General features: G+C 44.2%; 1 protein-coding gene across 1 annotated transcript in view; it reads left to right on the forward strand.

Moving 5' to 3' along the window:
• Window positions 1-16348, forward strand: part of ILK (integrin linked kinase) — a 261691-nt gene that overhangs the window by 208742 nt on the left and 36601 nt on the right. The gene's annotated exons all lie outside the window — the stretch shown is intronic.

Raw genomic sequence — 16348 nt, forward strand, 5'->3', positions numbered from 1 at the left:
AAGTCTAACAGGAGAGTTACTGGGGCGGATTTTAAAAGGGTTATGCTCTTAACCCTAAAAAAAAAAACCCTGCACGCACCGAGCCTATTTTGCATAGGCTCGGCGGCAAGCACAAGCCCCGGCACGCCCATAAGTCCCGGGGCTTTACTAGGAGGGCGTGGTGCCAGCCTGGGGGTGTGGCTGAGGCCTCCGGACCAGCCCCTGGGTCGGGTGATGGCACACCAGTGGGCCACCGGCGCACGCGAGTTACACCTGCCTCGAGCAGGTGTAACTTCTGCGATAAAGGTGGGGGGGTTGGGTAAGGTGGGGGGAGGCAGTTTCGGAGCGGCCTCGGAGGGAACGGGCAGCGCGCACAGGGCTCGGCGCGCACAGGGCTCGGCGCGCACAAGGGGGTGCACCCCAGATTTTAAAAGATACGCACGTATCTATTGAAATCTGGAGTACTTTTGTTTGCGCCTGGTGTGCGAACAAAAGTACGCACTCGCGCTTTTTTTAAAAATGTACCCCAGAGTGTATAGCGCTGGATGAAGATTAAGATATAATTGGCATCTCAGAGACCTGGTGGAAGGAGGATAACCAATGGGACACTGAGATACCAGGGTACAAATTATATCAAAGTGATAGGATGGATCAAATTACTGGAGGGGTGGCACTATATGTTAAAGAGAGCATTGAGTCAAACAGGATAAAAGTTCTGCAGAAAACAAAATGCAATGTTGAATCTTTATGGATAGAAATTCCAGGTGAAAAGGGGAATAAAATAGTAGTGGGGGTGTTTTACCATCCACCTGACCAGAATGAACTAATAGACAATGAAATGCTAAGAGAAATTAGGGAAGCTCACAATCAGCACAGTAATAATGAGTGATTTCAATTATCCCAGTATTGACTGGGTAAATGTCACATTGGGACATTCTAGAAAGGTAAAGTTACTACAACTACTGCAAAATGCTGCAGCGAGATGCCTAATAGGATCCAGGAAATTCGATCACATCTCACAATCACTGATAGCTCTGACTGGCTACCCATACAATCATGAATCCATTATAAAGCCTTAACATTAATACACGCCTCCCTCCATTCTGACAACAGTGGCCTTGTAGTGGCACTATAACCATATAAATCGCAAAGATCACTAAGATCTTATAGTAAAGGATTACTAGCTGTGCCGTCATTACAGAACACACACCTGACAAAAATAAGAAACCATATGTTCTCCATAGCTGACTCTACACTTTGGAACTCTGTACCTGAGACTCTACGTCTGACCACTGAAACAAAGAAATTGACGTGACCTCAAAACTTGGTTATTTCAAAATGCCTATAATCTAATTTAACTTTCTGAAATCATTACTTGCTACTACATGGACAAACTCAATATGAACTTAACTAAAGAACTCATCACCTCTTTCTTTTCAACCTATCCCAAATAAATGTATCAGAAACATCTTCTCTAAACCGTCTTCTCCAGTACCTTTTGTTATAATTGCTCCCTCACCCTTGCTACCCCATCCCTTCATATTTCTCCTTCACCTAGCCGCCTCAGTCAATCTGTCTTTCACCTAAATTGTGACTTATGCCTAAAATGTATGAAATGTGAACACATCAAGTGAATGTAATTGGTACCTATAATATTTATGTCATGATGTATAAACTGTTGTGATCTTCACTTGGAATGACAGTATATAAAATGGCTAAATAAATAGATGAAATAAATTACTGCTTCATGGAGCAGCTGGTACAAGAACCAACAAGAGAGGAAACTATTTTAGGCCTAGGCCCTAATGGAACACAGGATTTGTTGCGAGAGGTAACAGTGTTGGAGCCACTTGGCAATAGTGATCACAACATGAAAAAATTTGACTTGATAACTGGGGGGAGTGCAAAAAAAGAATCTACTATGACAGTATTTAACTTTCAAAAAAGGTGACTATGATAAAATGAGGAAATTGGTTAGGAAAAAACTGAAAGGATTAACTGCAAAGGTTCAGAGTTTAGCTCAGGCGGATGTTGTTTAAAACTGCCATCTTGGAAGCCCAGACAGATGTATTCCATGCATTAGAAAAGGTGGAAGGAAAGCTAAAAGACTACCGGCATGGTTAAAAGGTGAGGTGAGAGAGGCTATAATATCTAAAAGAGCATCTTTCAAGAAATGGAAAAGGGATCCAAATGAAGAAAACAGGAAAAAGCATAAGCATGTCAAGTCAGATGCAAAGCATTGATAAGGAAGGCAAAGATTGAATTTGAAAAGAAGCTTGCCATGGAAGCAAAAACGTATGATAAAAACTTTCAGGTACATTCGAGGTAAAAAGCCTGCAAGGGAGTCAGTTGGACCATTAGATGATCAAGGGGTAAAAGGGGCACTTAGGGATGACAAAGCCCTAGCAGAGAGACTAAATGAATTGTTTGCTATGGTATTCACTGAGGAAGATCTAAGAGATATACACATGCCAGAAATGATATTCAAAGGTGATGATTCAGAGGAACTGAAACAAATCTGTGAACCTGGAAGATGTACTAGGGCAAATTGACAAACTAAAGAGCAACAAATCACCTGGACCAGATGGTATACATCCCAGAGTGCTGAAAGAATTTAGAAATGAAATTACAGACTTGCTATTGGAAATTTGTAAACTAATAGTATCATCATCTGTGGTAACTGAAGACTGGAGGGTTGCCAATGTAACGCCAGCTTTTAAAAAGGGATGATGGGGTGATCCAAGAAACTACAGATCAGTAAGTCTGTTGTCTGTACCAGGCAAAAGTGGTAGAAACTATCATAAAGAAAAAAATTGCTAAACATATAGATGAGCATACTTTAATGGGACAAAGCTAACAGGATTTAGCCAAGGGAAGTCTTGCCTCACATATTTGCTACATTTTTTGAGGGTGTAAAATAAACGTGGATAAAGGTGAGCCAGTTGCTATAGTGTATCTGAATTTCTAGAAAGCTTTTGACAAAGCCCCTTATGAGAGACTTCTTAGGAAATTAGAAAGTCATGGAATAGGTGACAGTGTCCTATTGTGGATCACCAACTTATTAAAAGAGAGAAAACAGAGTAGGACTAAATGGTAAATTTTCCCAATGGAAAAAGGTGAATAGTGGTTTGCTCCCAGGGATCTGTTCTGGGACCACTGCTTTTTAATATGTTTATAAACGATCTGGAAATGGGATTCAAATTTACAGATCACACAATTATTAAAAGTTGTTAAATCAGATGGCCGTGCTGTGAGTCAGACATGAAAGAGGTGCTCTCTGCGGAAATAACTTTTATTATATTTCTACTTCAATAGCGGCAACAAAACGCCGCATACCAAGCGGAAGGCAAAGGTAAGGGAGATATCGACATCATCTCCCTTACCGGAGACTTCACAATCGCGGATTCCTACCTTCTTCATGTCGACATCTGGAACCACGCCGGAAGAGAAGGCTGCTGTAGGCTCAGACATAGAGCGGGTGTCCGCGTTACTGGCTGAAATATCTTTGAGTCCCGGTGCTCCATGCACTCCCCCCCCCCCCCCCCCCCCCCATCATCGGATTACTCTGGAACTGAGAACCGCAGCGGCGGGAGAGAAGAGGAAGGAATACCTGAACCACCTGAACTTTCCGCTGGAGTTAAACAAGATGAAGCTCATGCTTTATTTCAGGTGAGGCCTTGTTTCCTGGTAACATCCAGGGACTCTGTTGAATGGGGATTGCCGGTGATGGGGAGGGGAGGAGAGGAGGACTCCAGGCTGTAGCGGGTGAGGTGGAGTCTGAGTCTGTAAGGAGCAGTTTACCTCCATTTGAGAAGCCTGCAGCGATTTCGTTAGAATCTCTTTGGACTGCCATAAAATCGCTGGAGGTGGCAAAAGCTAACCTGACCAGAACAACAGTGGATTCCAATCAACATTTTGTTAATATTGAGTCTTCTATTTCAACAAATAACACTAAATTGGAACAAATGGAAAAACAGATGGGAAATACAGAAACCTGGCAACAAAGATTTGCTCGGGTAGATATCCTTAATGAGAAAAAGTTTGAAGCGATTGAGAATTCTTTAAAATACTTGAATCTCAGAATTCTCAATTTTCCAAAATTGGATAGTATCACCGTATCATATGTTTAAAGAATACCTCATACACATTTTGAAAATGCATCAACAAGCAAATCCAGTTGTTTCTAAAATGTATTACCTTCCTTCAAAAGTTAATGCAACAACCGGACTTAAGCCTATAGAGGAATCTTTGAACTTGACGCATATAATTGAATCTACACCTGAAATGGTTATATGCAATAGATCAACCCTGCATGTTTCTTTTGCGTCTGAACGTGATGCAGTACTTTGACTTTTTATGCGACATTGTACTGCAATTTTCCATGGAGAGAAGATATGAATATACCCTGACTTATCCAGAACAACTCAGGAAAGGAGAAGAAAGTTCCTTGGACTGAGATCGGAGGTGGAAGCTATGGGGGGTAAAATTCTCCTTAAATTTCCATGTAAATGTGAGGTAATTTATTTGAATCAAAAGTATCTTTTCTTTGAAATATCACAGCTCCGAACATTCTTAGATTCACATACCCAAGAGGTTACAGATGTTACTCCTAAGAACATAAGAACATGCCATACTGGGTCAGACCAAGGGTCCATCAAGCCCAGCATCCTGTTTCCAACAGTGGCCAATCCAGGCCATAAGAACCAGGCAAGTACCCAAACACTAAGTCTATTCCATGTAACCATTGCTAATGGCAGTGGCTATTCTCTAAGTGAACTTAATAGCAGGTAATGGACTTCTCCTCCAAGAACTTATCCAATCCTTTTTATTTCAATTGTTTAGAATATGGGGGAACTTGGATTCCCTCTATTTTTCCTCTGTTAACTGCTTTATTACAGCTACTCTCCCACTGTTACCTGTGTGTATTCAGATAAATTTCTTTTGAATTTATATTCCCTGTAAAGTATCTCTGTATTCATCAAACTAATTTTTTTGTTTATATTTGGAAAAAGCATAAATACAAAATTAAAAAAAAAAGTTAAATCACAAGAGGATTGTGAGAAACTGCAAGAGGACATTTACATTTGCCATCTCCCAATTTTGCAAAGTAATGCACTTAGGCGCGAATAACCCAAAATAATAGCTACATAATGCAAGGTTTCACATTAAGCATCACCACTCAGAAAAATAATTTAGGATGCATTGTTGAAAATACGTTGAAATGTTATGCTCAGTGTGTAGCAGCAGCAGCCAAGAAAGCAAGTACAATGCTGGGGGATTGTTAGGGAAGGAAGGAAGAATAAAATAGAGTATATCATAATACCTCTGTATCGCTTCATAGTGCAATCTCATCTTGTGTATTGTGTGCAGTTCTGATCACCACATCTCAAGAAAGACATAGAATTAGAAGAAAGGCTAAAGAGGTTAGGACTCTAGCTTGGAAAAAAGACTGCAGAGGGGAGATATTACAGAGGTCTATAAAATAGTGAGTGGAGTGGAAAGAGTAAACAATCAGTTGTTTACTCTTTTGAAAAGTACAAAGACCAGGGGACACAATGAAGTTACTGGGTAATACATTTTAAACTAATAAGAGAAAATATTTTTTTATTCAACGCATCATTACAAAGTCATGGGGACACACCATGAAGTCATTAGTTTAAATATTTTACCTAGTAAAGCTCTGGAATTTGTTACCAGAGGATGTGGTGAAAAATGTTAGGTGTGTAGCTGTGTTTAAAAAGGTTTGGACAAGGCCATTAACCGTATTAAGATAAAGTTGCAGAAATCCATTCCATATTCTTGGGATAAGCAGCTTGGAATCTACTCCTTGGGATCCTACCTGATACTTGTGACCTGGCTTGGCCATTGTTGGAAACAGGATACTGAGTTTGATGGACCTTTGGTCTGACCTAGTATGGCAAGTCTTATGTTCTTATGAGCACGTCTTGCATCTATCCAAGATTGTACAAAAAAAAAAAAGCAATATCCGAATCTCAACAAAACATTCACAAACATGTCCCTGATCTGAAAATCCCATTCGGAACTTCCTCTAAAAGCTCAAGTTAAAAGGCTCTGATCTTACTGGATTCACAACTTTCCATGCTCCCACAAATCCAGACAACAGTAAAAAGCTTCCACTTTCAATCATGTAACCCATGGATGCTCAAACTGGTCCATGAGTGAATCCACCCCCCAGCCAGTCATGTTTTCAGGATGTTCCTAATGAATGTACATAAGAAATATTTGCATACATAAGAAGTAGTGCTTACAAATAAATCTCATGATATTTTTTAGAGAGATCCTGAAAACCTGACTGCTGGGGAGCCCCAAGGACTGGTTTGAGTACCTGACATAACTAATGAAGACCACATCTGATCATTGAAAAGACAAACATATGTTATGGTGACCACAATGCTGAATTACTGTAATATACTATTAAAAAAATGTCTTAACAGATAAGGCCCTCCAGATAATACAGAACTATGTTTCATGATTGATAGAAGGATGTAGACCACATGACCATATCACATTTGTCCTTTGCAAACTACCCTGGTTATCTATCCCATACTGAACCAAATTCAAAACTCTTGACACGCCTGGACTGCTTGCCTGCCTGTCTGCTCTCCTTTCTGCTTGGCTTGTGCCTGCTCAAACATCGCAGTGCTTAACTTCTCTCCGGGTCAGTTCTCACACCATCCAGCTGAGCTGCCACTTTGGTGAAGTAAGTCCCGCCCCCTAGTGACATCATCTGGGGTGATGGTCCTACTTCGGGCCAGGGACACAAGTGGTGCGCGCACCTTCAGCATGCATGAAGGAGCACAAACAAAGGAGCATGTTCCTTTGGTCGCTCCTTCATTTGCACTTGAGCACGCTCCCAATTCTGTCTAATATTTGGTTCATTGTTTTTTTTATGATTCTCATCTCCACTATTACCAGTCAAGGACGATATAGAGATCTGCATGCTAAACTATGCTTACCTAGAACAAGATCTGCCTTATTTGTCATTCTGTTACAACCAATTCATACTCAATCTGTCTCTACTACTTTGCTTTATCACTAGTCAATGTTTGTTATATCTAAAAAAAAAAAAAAAAACCCTTCAAATTTATGACTTGCTTTTAGTTTCTAAACCTGACATAAGAACATGCCATACTGGGTCAGACCAAGGGTCCATCAAGCCCAGCATCCTGTTTCCAACAGTGGCCAATCCATACATAGGCCTACCGGCGCGCGCAGAGCCCCGGGACTCGCGTAAGTCCCGGGATTCTCTGAGGGGGGCGTGTTGGGGGGGCAGGCCCAAACCGTGCTGCGTTTAGGGGGTGTGCCGGGAGCGTTTCGGGGGCGGACCCGGAGGCGTGGTTACGGCCCGGGGCGGCCCGGGGGCGTGGCCGCGCCCTCCAGACCCGCCCCCAGGTCGCGTCCCGGCGCGCAGGAGGCCCGCTGACGCGCGGGGATTTACGCCTCCAGGAGGCGTAAATCCCCCGACAAAGGTAAGGGGGGGGGCTTAGACAGGGCCGGGTGGGTGGGTTAGGTAGGGGAAGGGAGGGGAAGGTGAGGGGAGGGCAAAAGGAAGTTCCCTCCGAGGCCGCTCCGATTTCGGAGCGGCCTCGGAGGGAACGGGGGTAGGCTGCGCGGTTCGGCGCGCGCCAGCTATACAAAATCGATAGCCTTGCGCGCGCCGATCCAGGTTTTTAGCAGATACGCGCGGCTCCGCGCGTATCTACTAAAATCCAGCGTACTTTTGTTTGCGCCTGGAGCGCAAACAAAAGTAGGCCTATTCGCGGAGTATGAAAATCCGCCCCTAAGTGAACTTAGTAGCAGATAATGGACTTCTCCTCCAAGAACGTATCCAATCCTTTTTTAAACACAGCTATACTAACTGCACTAACCACATCCTCTGGCAACAAATTCCAGGAGTTTAATTGTGCGTTGAGTAAAAAAGAACTTTCTCCGATTAGTTTTAAATGTACCACATGCTAACTTCATGGAGTGCCCCCTAGTCTTTCTATTATCTGAAAGAGTAAATAACCGATTCACATCTACCTGTTCTAGACCTCTCATGATTTTAAACACCTCTATCCCCCCTCAGCCATCTCTTCTCCAAGCTGAAAAGTCCTAACCTCTTTAGTCTTTTCTCATAGGGGAGCTGTTCCATTCCCCTTATCATTTTGGTAGCCTTTCTCTGTACCTTCTCCATTGCAATTATATCTTTTTTGAGATGCGGCGACCAGAATTGTACACAGTATTCAAGGTGCGGTCTCACCATGGAGCGATACAGAGGCATTATTACATTCTCCGTTTTATTCACCATTCCCTTTATAATAATTCCCAACATTCTGTTTGCTTTTTTGACTGCCGCAGCACATTGAACCGACGATTTCAATGTGTTATCCACTATGATACCTAGATCTCTTTCTTGGGTTGTAGCACCTAATATGGAACCCAACATTGTGTAATTATAGCATGGGTTATTTTTCCCTATATGCATCACCTTGTACTTAACCACATTAAATTTCATCTGCCAGTCTCACAAGGTCTTCCTGCAATTTATCACAATCTGCTTGTGATTTAACTACTCTGAACAATTTTGTGTCATCTGCAAAATTGTACCTCTGTTTCGAATGGAGACATTGAGGTCGGTCATTGCAACAGTCCACAAAGGCGAATTTTTGGCTTCTTTGGACTTGACGGAAGCTTACCTTCACCATCAGCGGTTTCTGAGATTCATGATCATGGGTCAACACTATCAGTTTTGCACCCTACCCTTTGGGTTGGCGTCTGTTCCCTGCGTGTTCACCAAGGTGATGGTAGTGGTGGCAGCAAGCCTATGACGGGAAGGGATCTTGGTACATCTCTACCTGGACGACTGGCTCATACAAGCGAAGTCGGAAGTCCTCTGCAGGGCGGCGATTCATTCGGTTTTGTGTCACCTGCGGTCCCTGGGCTGGGTTGTCAATTATGCAAAGAGCCAACTGATCCCATCCCAGGTGTTAGAAGTTTTAGGGTCCCGGTTCGACACCGTCGTGGGCAAAGTCTCACTACCTCTTGGGCGCATGGACAGGTTGATGTTTCAGGTGCGGCGGCTGCTGGCGCTCCCCACCCCAGTGGTGTGGGACTATTTACAGGTTCTTGGTTTTATGGCATCTACACTGGAATTTGTTCCTTGGGCTTTTGCGTATATGAGACCCTTGCAGAGAGCCCTACTGTCTCATTGGGATCCCAAGTCCAAGGAGTTCCAGCTTCCCTTGCCTCTGCTCGAACCTGCCAGATCCAGTCTCGACTGGTGGCTCACTCCGGATCACTTACTGCAAGAGGTAGACCTCGAGAACCCTCAATGGATAAATTGTGACAACCGATGCCAGCCTATCCGGTTTGGGGGCAGTTTGTCAGTCAAGGTCAGCTCAGGGTCTTTGGACTCCGTTACAAGCAAAGTGGTCCATCAACAGATTGGAGACCAGGGGGATTCAACTAGCACCGCAACAATTTTTACCAATGATCCGCTGCAAAGCATTATGGATTCTCTCTGACAATGCGACCACGGTGGCCTACATAAATCGGCCAGGACGCACAAGAAGTCATCCCATGGCCGACGAGGTGGACATGTTAATGGTCTGGGAGGAACGTCACCTGGCCCGAATTGCGGCATCTCACATAGCCGGGGTTGACAACGTTCAGGTGGACTTCCTCAGCTGACAGCGGTTGGATCCCAGAGAATGGGAACTGTCCGAGGAAGCGCTGCGGATGATCGAGACGATGGGGAACCCCCCCGCCTAGACTTGATGGCGACTCATCTGAACTCGAAGGCAGCTTGCTTCTTCAGTCGCAGGAGGGACCACGGGTCAGAAGGCGTGGATGCCCTGGTCCTTCCGTGGCCAGCACACATTCTCCTTTATGTGTTCCCTCCTTGGCCGCTGGTGGGAAAGGTATTGCGTCGCATACAGTTTCACCAGGGGCCGGTGATTCTGGTGGCCCCAGAGTGGCCGCGAAGACAGTGGTTCGCCGATCTGATCAATCTAGCGGTGGACGGTACGATGTGCTTCAGTCACTTGCCCAACCTTCTAAGGCAGGATCCAGAATTTTTCGATCAGGCCGACCGATTCTGTCTAGCGGCCTGGCTTATGACAGGAGGCAGTTAAGAAAGAAGGGTTTCTCGGAGGCGGTTATTTCTACTCTTCTCCGTGCAAGAAAAACTTCTACTTCTATCACCTACGTGCGAGTATGGAAAGTCTTTGATTCCTGGTGTTGCGGGTTGAGCTTGTCCCCGGGATGGGCCACTATTGTTCACATCCTGTCATTCTTTCAGGACGGCTTTCGCAAGGGCTTGTCGTACAGTTTGCTCAGGGTTCAAGTGTCGGCCTTGGGCAGTCTTCGGGGTAAGGTTGATGGTATTTCCATTGCTGCACACCCGGATGTGATACGGTTTTTGAAGGGGGCCAAGCACTTGAAGCCGCCAGTACGCGTGGTTTATCCGTCCTGGAGTTTAAATTTGGTTCTTCGTAGCCTCTGCGCGTTGCCTTTTGAACCCTTGAAGCGGGCTATGCTTAAAGACTTAACGCTTAAAGTGGTGTTTCTTGTGGCTATCTGTTCGGCTAGGCGGGTTTCAGAGCTCCAAGCCTTGTCATGTCGAGAGCCTTTTCTGCGTATCTCTGATTCGGGTATTTCTCTTCGCACAGTACCCTCCTTCCTTCCAAAGGTAGTCTCGGCCTTTCATGTCAACCAGACTGTTGAGTTGCCGGCATTTCCGGATGAGAATAAGGATCTCAGGAGATTGGAAGTCCGTAGAGTCCTCTTGCAGTACTTGGAGGTAACAAATCCGTTTCGATTGTCTGATCATCTTTTTGTGTTGTGGAGCGGTCCTAATAAAGGGACTAAAGCTTCAAAGACTACCATTGCCCGCTGGTTGAAAGGCGCTATTGCTTAAGCTTACATTTGTAATGGACGACCAGTTCCGGATGGTCTTAAGGCTCATTCTCTGCGATCGCAAGCAGCGCCCTGGGCAGAAAGCCACTGTGTCTCACCTCAAGAAATTTGTCAGGCGGCCACTTGGAAATCCCTGCACACGTTTGCTAAACATTACAGGTTGGATGTGCAGGATCCGAAGGTGGATTCTTTTGGTAGCAGTGTGCTTCGCATGGGACTCTCCAGGTTCCACCCCTTTTAGGGCAGCTTGGGTACATCCCAGCAGTCTGGACTGATCCTGGTACGTACAGGGAAAGGAAAATTAGTTCTTACCTGTTAATTTTCGTTCCTGTAGTACCAAGGATCAGTCCAGACGCCCGCCCATACACAGGAGAGTCCGTTCAGCTGTTTATATTTCTCTTGACAGATTATGTTCCAAGCCTGTTCATTTTTGCAGCATACTTATAGTTCTAATTGTTCTTTCTTAGACATTCATACAAGTTCTATTTTTTAAAAGATTTAGCTTTAACTTGGTCTAGTCATTGGTTGATAAAGTGTGTTTTCGCCTAACAAGCTATGAAAATTATAGCAACAGCCATTCATTCTGCTTTGATATCGATTATACTGAGGGATCGCAGGCGGCACACCAGGGTATATGGGTGGTGCTTTTCAGTTTCTCTCTGACTCCATCTGCTGGAAGGGAGGCATAACCCAGCAGTCTGGACTGAACCTTGGTACTACAGGAACGAAAATTAACAGGTAAGAACTAATTTTCCTTTACTAGATATTATTCCCTGTATATTTTTCCTGCCCTTATGTTCATATTCCCTGATCCTTTTGTTTATCTTAGTTTCGCTCTCTTGTTATAATATAAGCAGTTATTTATTACCAATGTTCTTCCTGACAACCCTCCCCTTCCTTTAAGCTATTATTAATCCAGTTCAGAGTTTTTTGTAAAGCCTGTTTGCTAAATTTACGGTTATATGGAAACCGATGTGATGTTCCTCTACTAATGTCGGTATATAAAAATTTTCAAATAAATAAATATGAAGAAAGCTGCAGGATGCCTGCCTTTAGTTTCAGCTATCTCTCTGCTCCTGCTGCAGCCCCTCTTCCTACAAACATCCTGAGGCTGGAGCAGATATATAGCACATGCCAGAAGAGGAGCTCTCTTCCCTAATCCAACACCTCTCCTGTTTTTCTCCTGCTTCCTGCCCTGAAGGAGTAGGGGAGGATGAGTGAAGTTGGAGTGTTCACACTAAGCAGTCAATATTTGATCTCTTAAATCCAACCAGAGATTTTGATATGGTTCCTGGATGGAGTGATGTCCCTTTAGGCAAATTTCATCCTTATATAAAGGTTCTTGGAGCTGCATATGTGGCCAATCATACACCAGCCAGAAAGACTTGGATGTGTTTTTGGAAGTCTACAACTGTTGATGACCAACACTTTTGTGGACCAGTTTCAAACTTGAATCAATTCAACCTCTTTTTATATCTAATACCATGTACCCTATATATATACGCACACTTCTTTCTAATTAACAGCATGACAAGCTGCTGAGGCTGAGGGCATTTAAGTATACAGAAGCTCAAATATGAAGAAAGATGACAAGGACATTCTCAAGAAAATATAAATAGGAGGGTTGCACTATTTTAATTCAAAACAAAAGTGACATTTCAGTTAAAAGTTTCTAACAAGTCTTTACTTGATAAATTGTTGATTTTTGTAGTTGGCAAATTTTGTATTTGTATCTAGATTAAGAACATAAGAACTTGCCATGCTGGGTCAGACCAAGGGTCCATCAAGCCCAGCATCCTGTTTCCAACAGTGGCCAATCCAGGCCACAAGAACCTGGCAAGTACCCAAAAACTAAGTCTATTCCATGTAACCATTTCTAATGGCAGTGGCTATTCTTCAAGTGAACGTAATAGCAGGTAAAGCAAAATTGCTTACCTTGTAATAGGTGTTATCCCAGGACAGCAGGATGTAGTCCTCACATATGGGTGACGTCATCCACGGAGCCCTTAAGCGGGAAAAACTTCTGGCAAGTTTCTAGAAGCTTTTAACTGGCTGCCTGAGGCTACTGAGCATGCCCGGCATGCCATGATATTCCCTGCCACAGGGGTCTCACTCCAGTCTTGTATGTAGCAATAAGCATAAGCAAAATTAAAATAATAAAGTCTGAAGCCCAACTCCGCGGGGTGGCGGGTGGGTTCCGTGAGGACTACATCCTGCTGTCCTGGGATAACACCTATTACAAGGTAAGCAATTTTGCTTTATCCCAGGACAAGCAGGATGCTAGTCCTCACATATGGGTGATTAGCAAGCTAGAGGCTGAGTCATTGTCCGTGCAGGTAGCAGTGATGCTTTGTTGAGGAAATGATGCAGCCGAAGTTCACAGCAGGTTGGTTGTAGAAGGAGTTGGGATTAAACTGGAAACAAGTTCTTTAAGACAGATTGTCCATAGGCTGAATCCTGTCGTCCTTCCTTGTCTAAACAGTAGTGAGCTGCAAAGGTGTGGAGAGGAGTCCATGTTGCTGCTTTACAAATGTCAATGATTGGTACTGAACGAAAATGCGCTACTGAAGTTGACATTGCTCTTACTGAATGTGCCTTTACTCGCCCTTGGAGAGGAAGGCCTGCTTTTGTATAGCAAAATTGTATGCAGTCTGCTAACCAATTGGATAGAGTATGCTTTCCCACTGCTTTACCTGGCTTATTTGGGTCATAAGAGACGAAAAGCTGATTGGATTTTCTGAGGGACGTAGTGCGATTCAAGTAATAGGACAATGCACGTTTACAGTCCAAAGTGTGTAAAGCTCTTTCGCCTTGATGAGAGTGAGGCTTTGGAAAGAATGTGGGTAGAACTATAGTTTGATTTAAGTGGAATTCCGTAACTACCTTGGGAAGGAATTTTGGATGTGTTCGGAGAACCACTCTGTCATGGAGAAACTTTGTATAAGGTTCATATGTGACAAGTGCTTGTAATTCACTAACCCTCCTAGCTGATGTAATGGCTATGAGGAAAATAGTTTTCCATGTGAGAAATTTAAGTTCACAGGTATCTATGGGTTCGAAGGGAGAACGCATTAATCCTGTTAAGACCAGATTCAGGTCCCATTGCGCAGCTGGGGGCCGAATTGGTGGTTTAAGTTGAGTTAGACCTCTCATGAATCTACTGACGAGAGGTTGTGTTGAAATTGGTGCATCTCCTATCTTGTTATGATAAGCTGAGATTGCACTTAAATGTACTCTGATTGACGATGTCTGAAGACCAGAGTCTGAAAGATAGTACAGATAATCTAGTAGAGTAGCTGTGGGGCAAGTGAAAGGATCTGTATTGTTTTGCTTGCACCAGGAAGTAAATCGTTTCCACTTGAAAGAATAATTCCTTCTTGTGGAAGGTTTGCGGGAAGCTATAAGCACCTGAGAAACATTAGTTGAGAGGTTAAGTGATTGTAAGATCAAGCTTTCAACATCCATGCTGTCAAGGATAGGGATTGAAGGTTGGGATGGCGCAATCGGCCCTGATCCTGAGTGATGAGAGTGGGAGCTACTCCCAGGCGTATTGGATTCTTGATTGACAGGTCTAGCAGTGTGGGAAACCATACTTGTCGAGGCCAATATGGGGCTATGAGAATCATGGACCCCTTGTCCTGTTGTAGCTTCACCAGCGTCTTGGTGATAAGCGGTATTGGAGGATATGCATACAGTAGGCCTGAGTTCCAAGGGCGAGCAAAGGCGTCCTTGGCTGGTTGGTGCTTCTGGTTGTGTCGAGAACAGAAGCTGTCCACCTTGTGGTTCAGATGCGATGCAAAGTGGTCTATTGTTGGTTGTCCCCAACGTTGGAATATGTTGGTCGCAACAGAGGGATTTAGAGACCATTCGTGTGGTTGGAACTGGCGACTGAGTCGGTCTGCTAGTACATTGTGAATCCCTGCTAGATAAGTGGCCTGTAGGAACATTGAGTGGTTCAAGGCCCAGTCCCAAATTTGTGCCGCTTCCTGACAAAGGAGATACGAGCCCGTACCTCCCTGTTTGTTGATGTACCACATGGCTACAGTATTGTCTGTTTGGATTAGCACAGTCTTGTGTGAAAGGCAGTCCTTGAACGCATGCAGCGCATAACGTATAGCTCGAAGTTCCAGAAAATTGATTTGGTAAGTGGCCTCGAGTTTTGTCCAAGTCCCTTGCGTTTGGAAAGAGTTCACATGAGCTCCCCATCCCAAGGTGGATGCATCTGTAGTTAATGTTATCTGAGGGATCGGTTTTTGGAAGGGCAGGCCCTTGCGCAAATTGTCCTTGAGTGTCCACCATCGTAGCGATGAGCGCAGCTGGTGGGTTACTTGGATGCGAGAGTGAAGTGGTTGAATGGCTTGGATCCATTGTGATCGAAGAGTCCATTGGGTTAGTCGCATGGCAAGTCTTGCCATAGGAGTGACGTGAACCGTTGACGCCATGTGGCCTAGTAAGATTAGAAACTGATGAGCTGTTGCTTGCGGTTGTATGGACATGGAGTACGCCAACCGGGACAGTGTTTGAGCACGATCTTCTGGAAGAAAAGCTTGTGCAAGGTTTGTGTCTAGTTCTGCTCCTATGTACTGTAGCAGATGAGACGGCTGAAGGTGGGATTTTGGATAGTTTATTAGAAAACCCAACCTGTGAAGCAACTGTATTGTGTAACGGAGAGACGTTAGTGCTCCTTGATGCGACTGGCTTTTTATTAGCCAATCGTCTAGGTAAGGGAAGACATGAACACCTTGTTTGTGTAAATGTCCTGCTATTACTGCTAGACATTTTGTGAATACTCTGGGAGCTGAGGCAAGGCCGAATGGTAGGACTCTGTATTGAAAATGCTGGTGTCCCACCTTGAATCTTAGGTACTTGCGATGAGGTGGGAATATAGGTATATGAGTATAAGCATCTTGAAGATCCAGAGAACAAAGCCAATCCCCCCTTTGTATGAGAGGAAGCATGGTGCCTAATGATACCATCCTGAATTTTTCTTTCCTTAGAAATTTGTTGAGATTTCTGAGATCTAGAATGGGACGAAGTCCTCCTGTTTTCTTTGGAATGAGGAAATATCGGGAATAGAATCCTCTTCCCTTCTGGGAGTGTGGCACGTGTTCCACAGCCTTTGCTTTCAGAAGAGTAGATAATTCCATTTGTAATTGAGGAATGTGTTCGAGATAGGAGTTTTGTGGAGGAAACTCCTGCGGGGAAGTTGTGAAGTCCAGATGGTAACCTTGTTGGACTATGGATAAGACCCATTGATCTGTGGTGATGTTTTCCCATTCGTTGTAAAATTGGGAAATCCTTCCCCCTACTGGTAACTGTGGAAAGGGGTTTGGTTGGCTCCGTTCTCTGGTACTGCTTTCAAAAGCCAGAGGTGGAAGCAGTTTGGGGCGGAGGCTGAGGTCTTGCCGCTCTCTGCTGTCTTTGTTGAGGCCGTTGTTGAGGCCTTGTA

This window comes from Rhinatrema bivittatum, chromosome 5 (genome assembly GCF_901001135.1).
Source record: "Rhinatrema bivittatum chromosome 5, aRhiBiv1.1, whole genome shotgun sequence".
Taxonomy (NCBI): Eukaryota; Metazoa; Chordata; class Amphibia; order Gymnophiona; family Rhinatrematidae; genus Rhinatrema; species Rhinatrema bivittatum.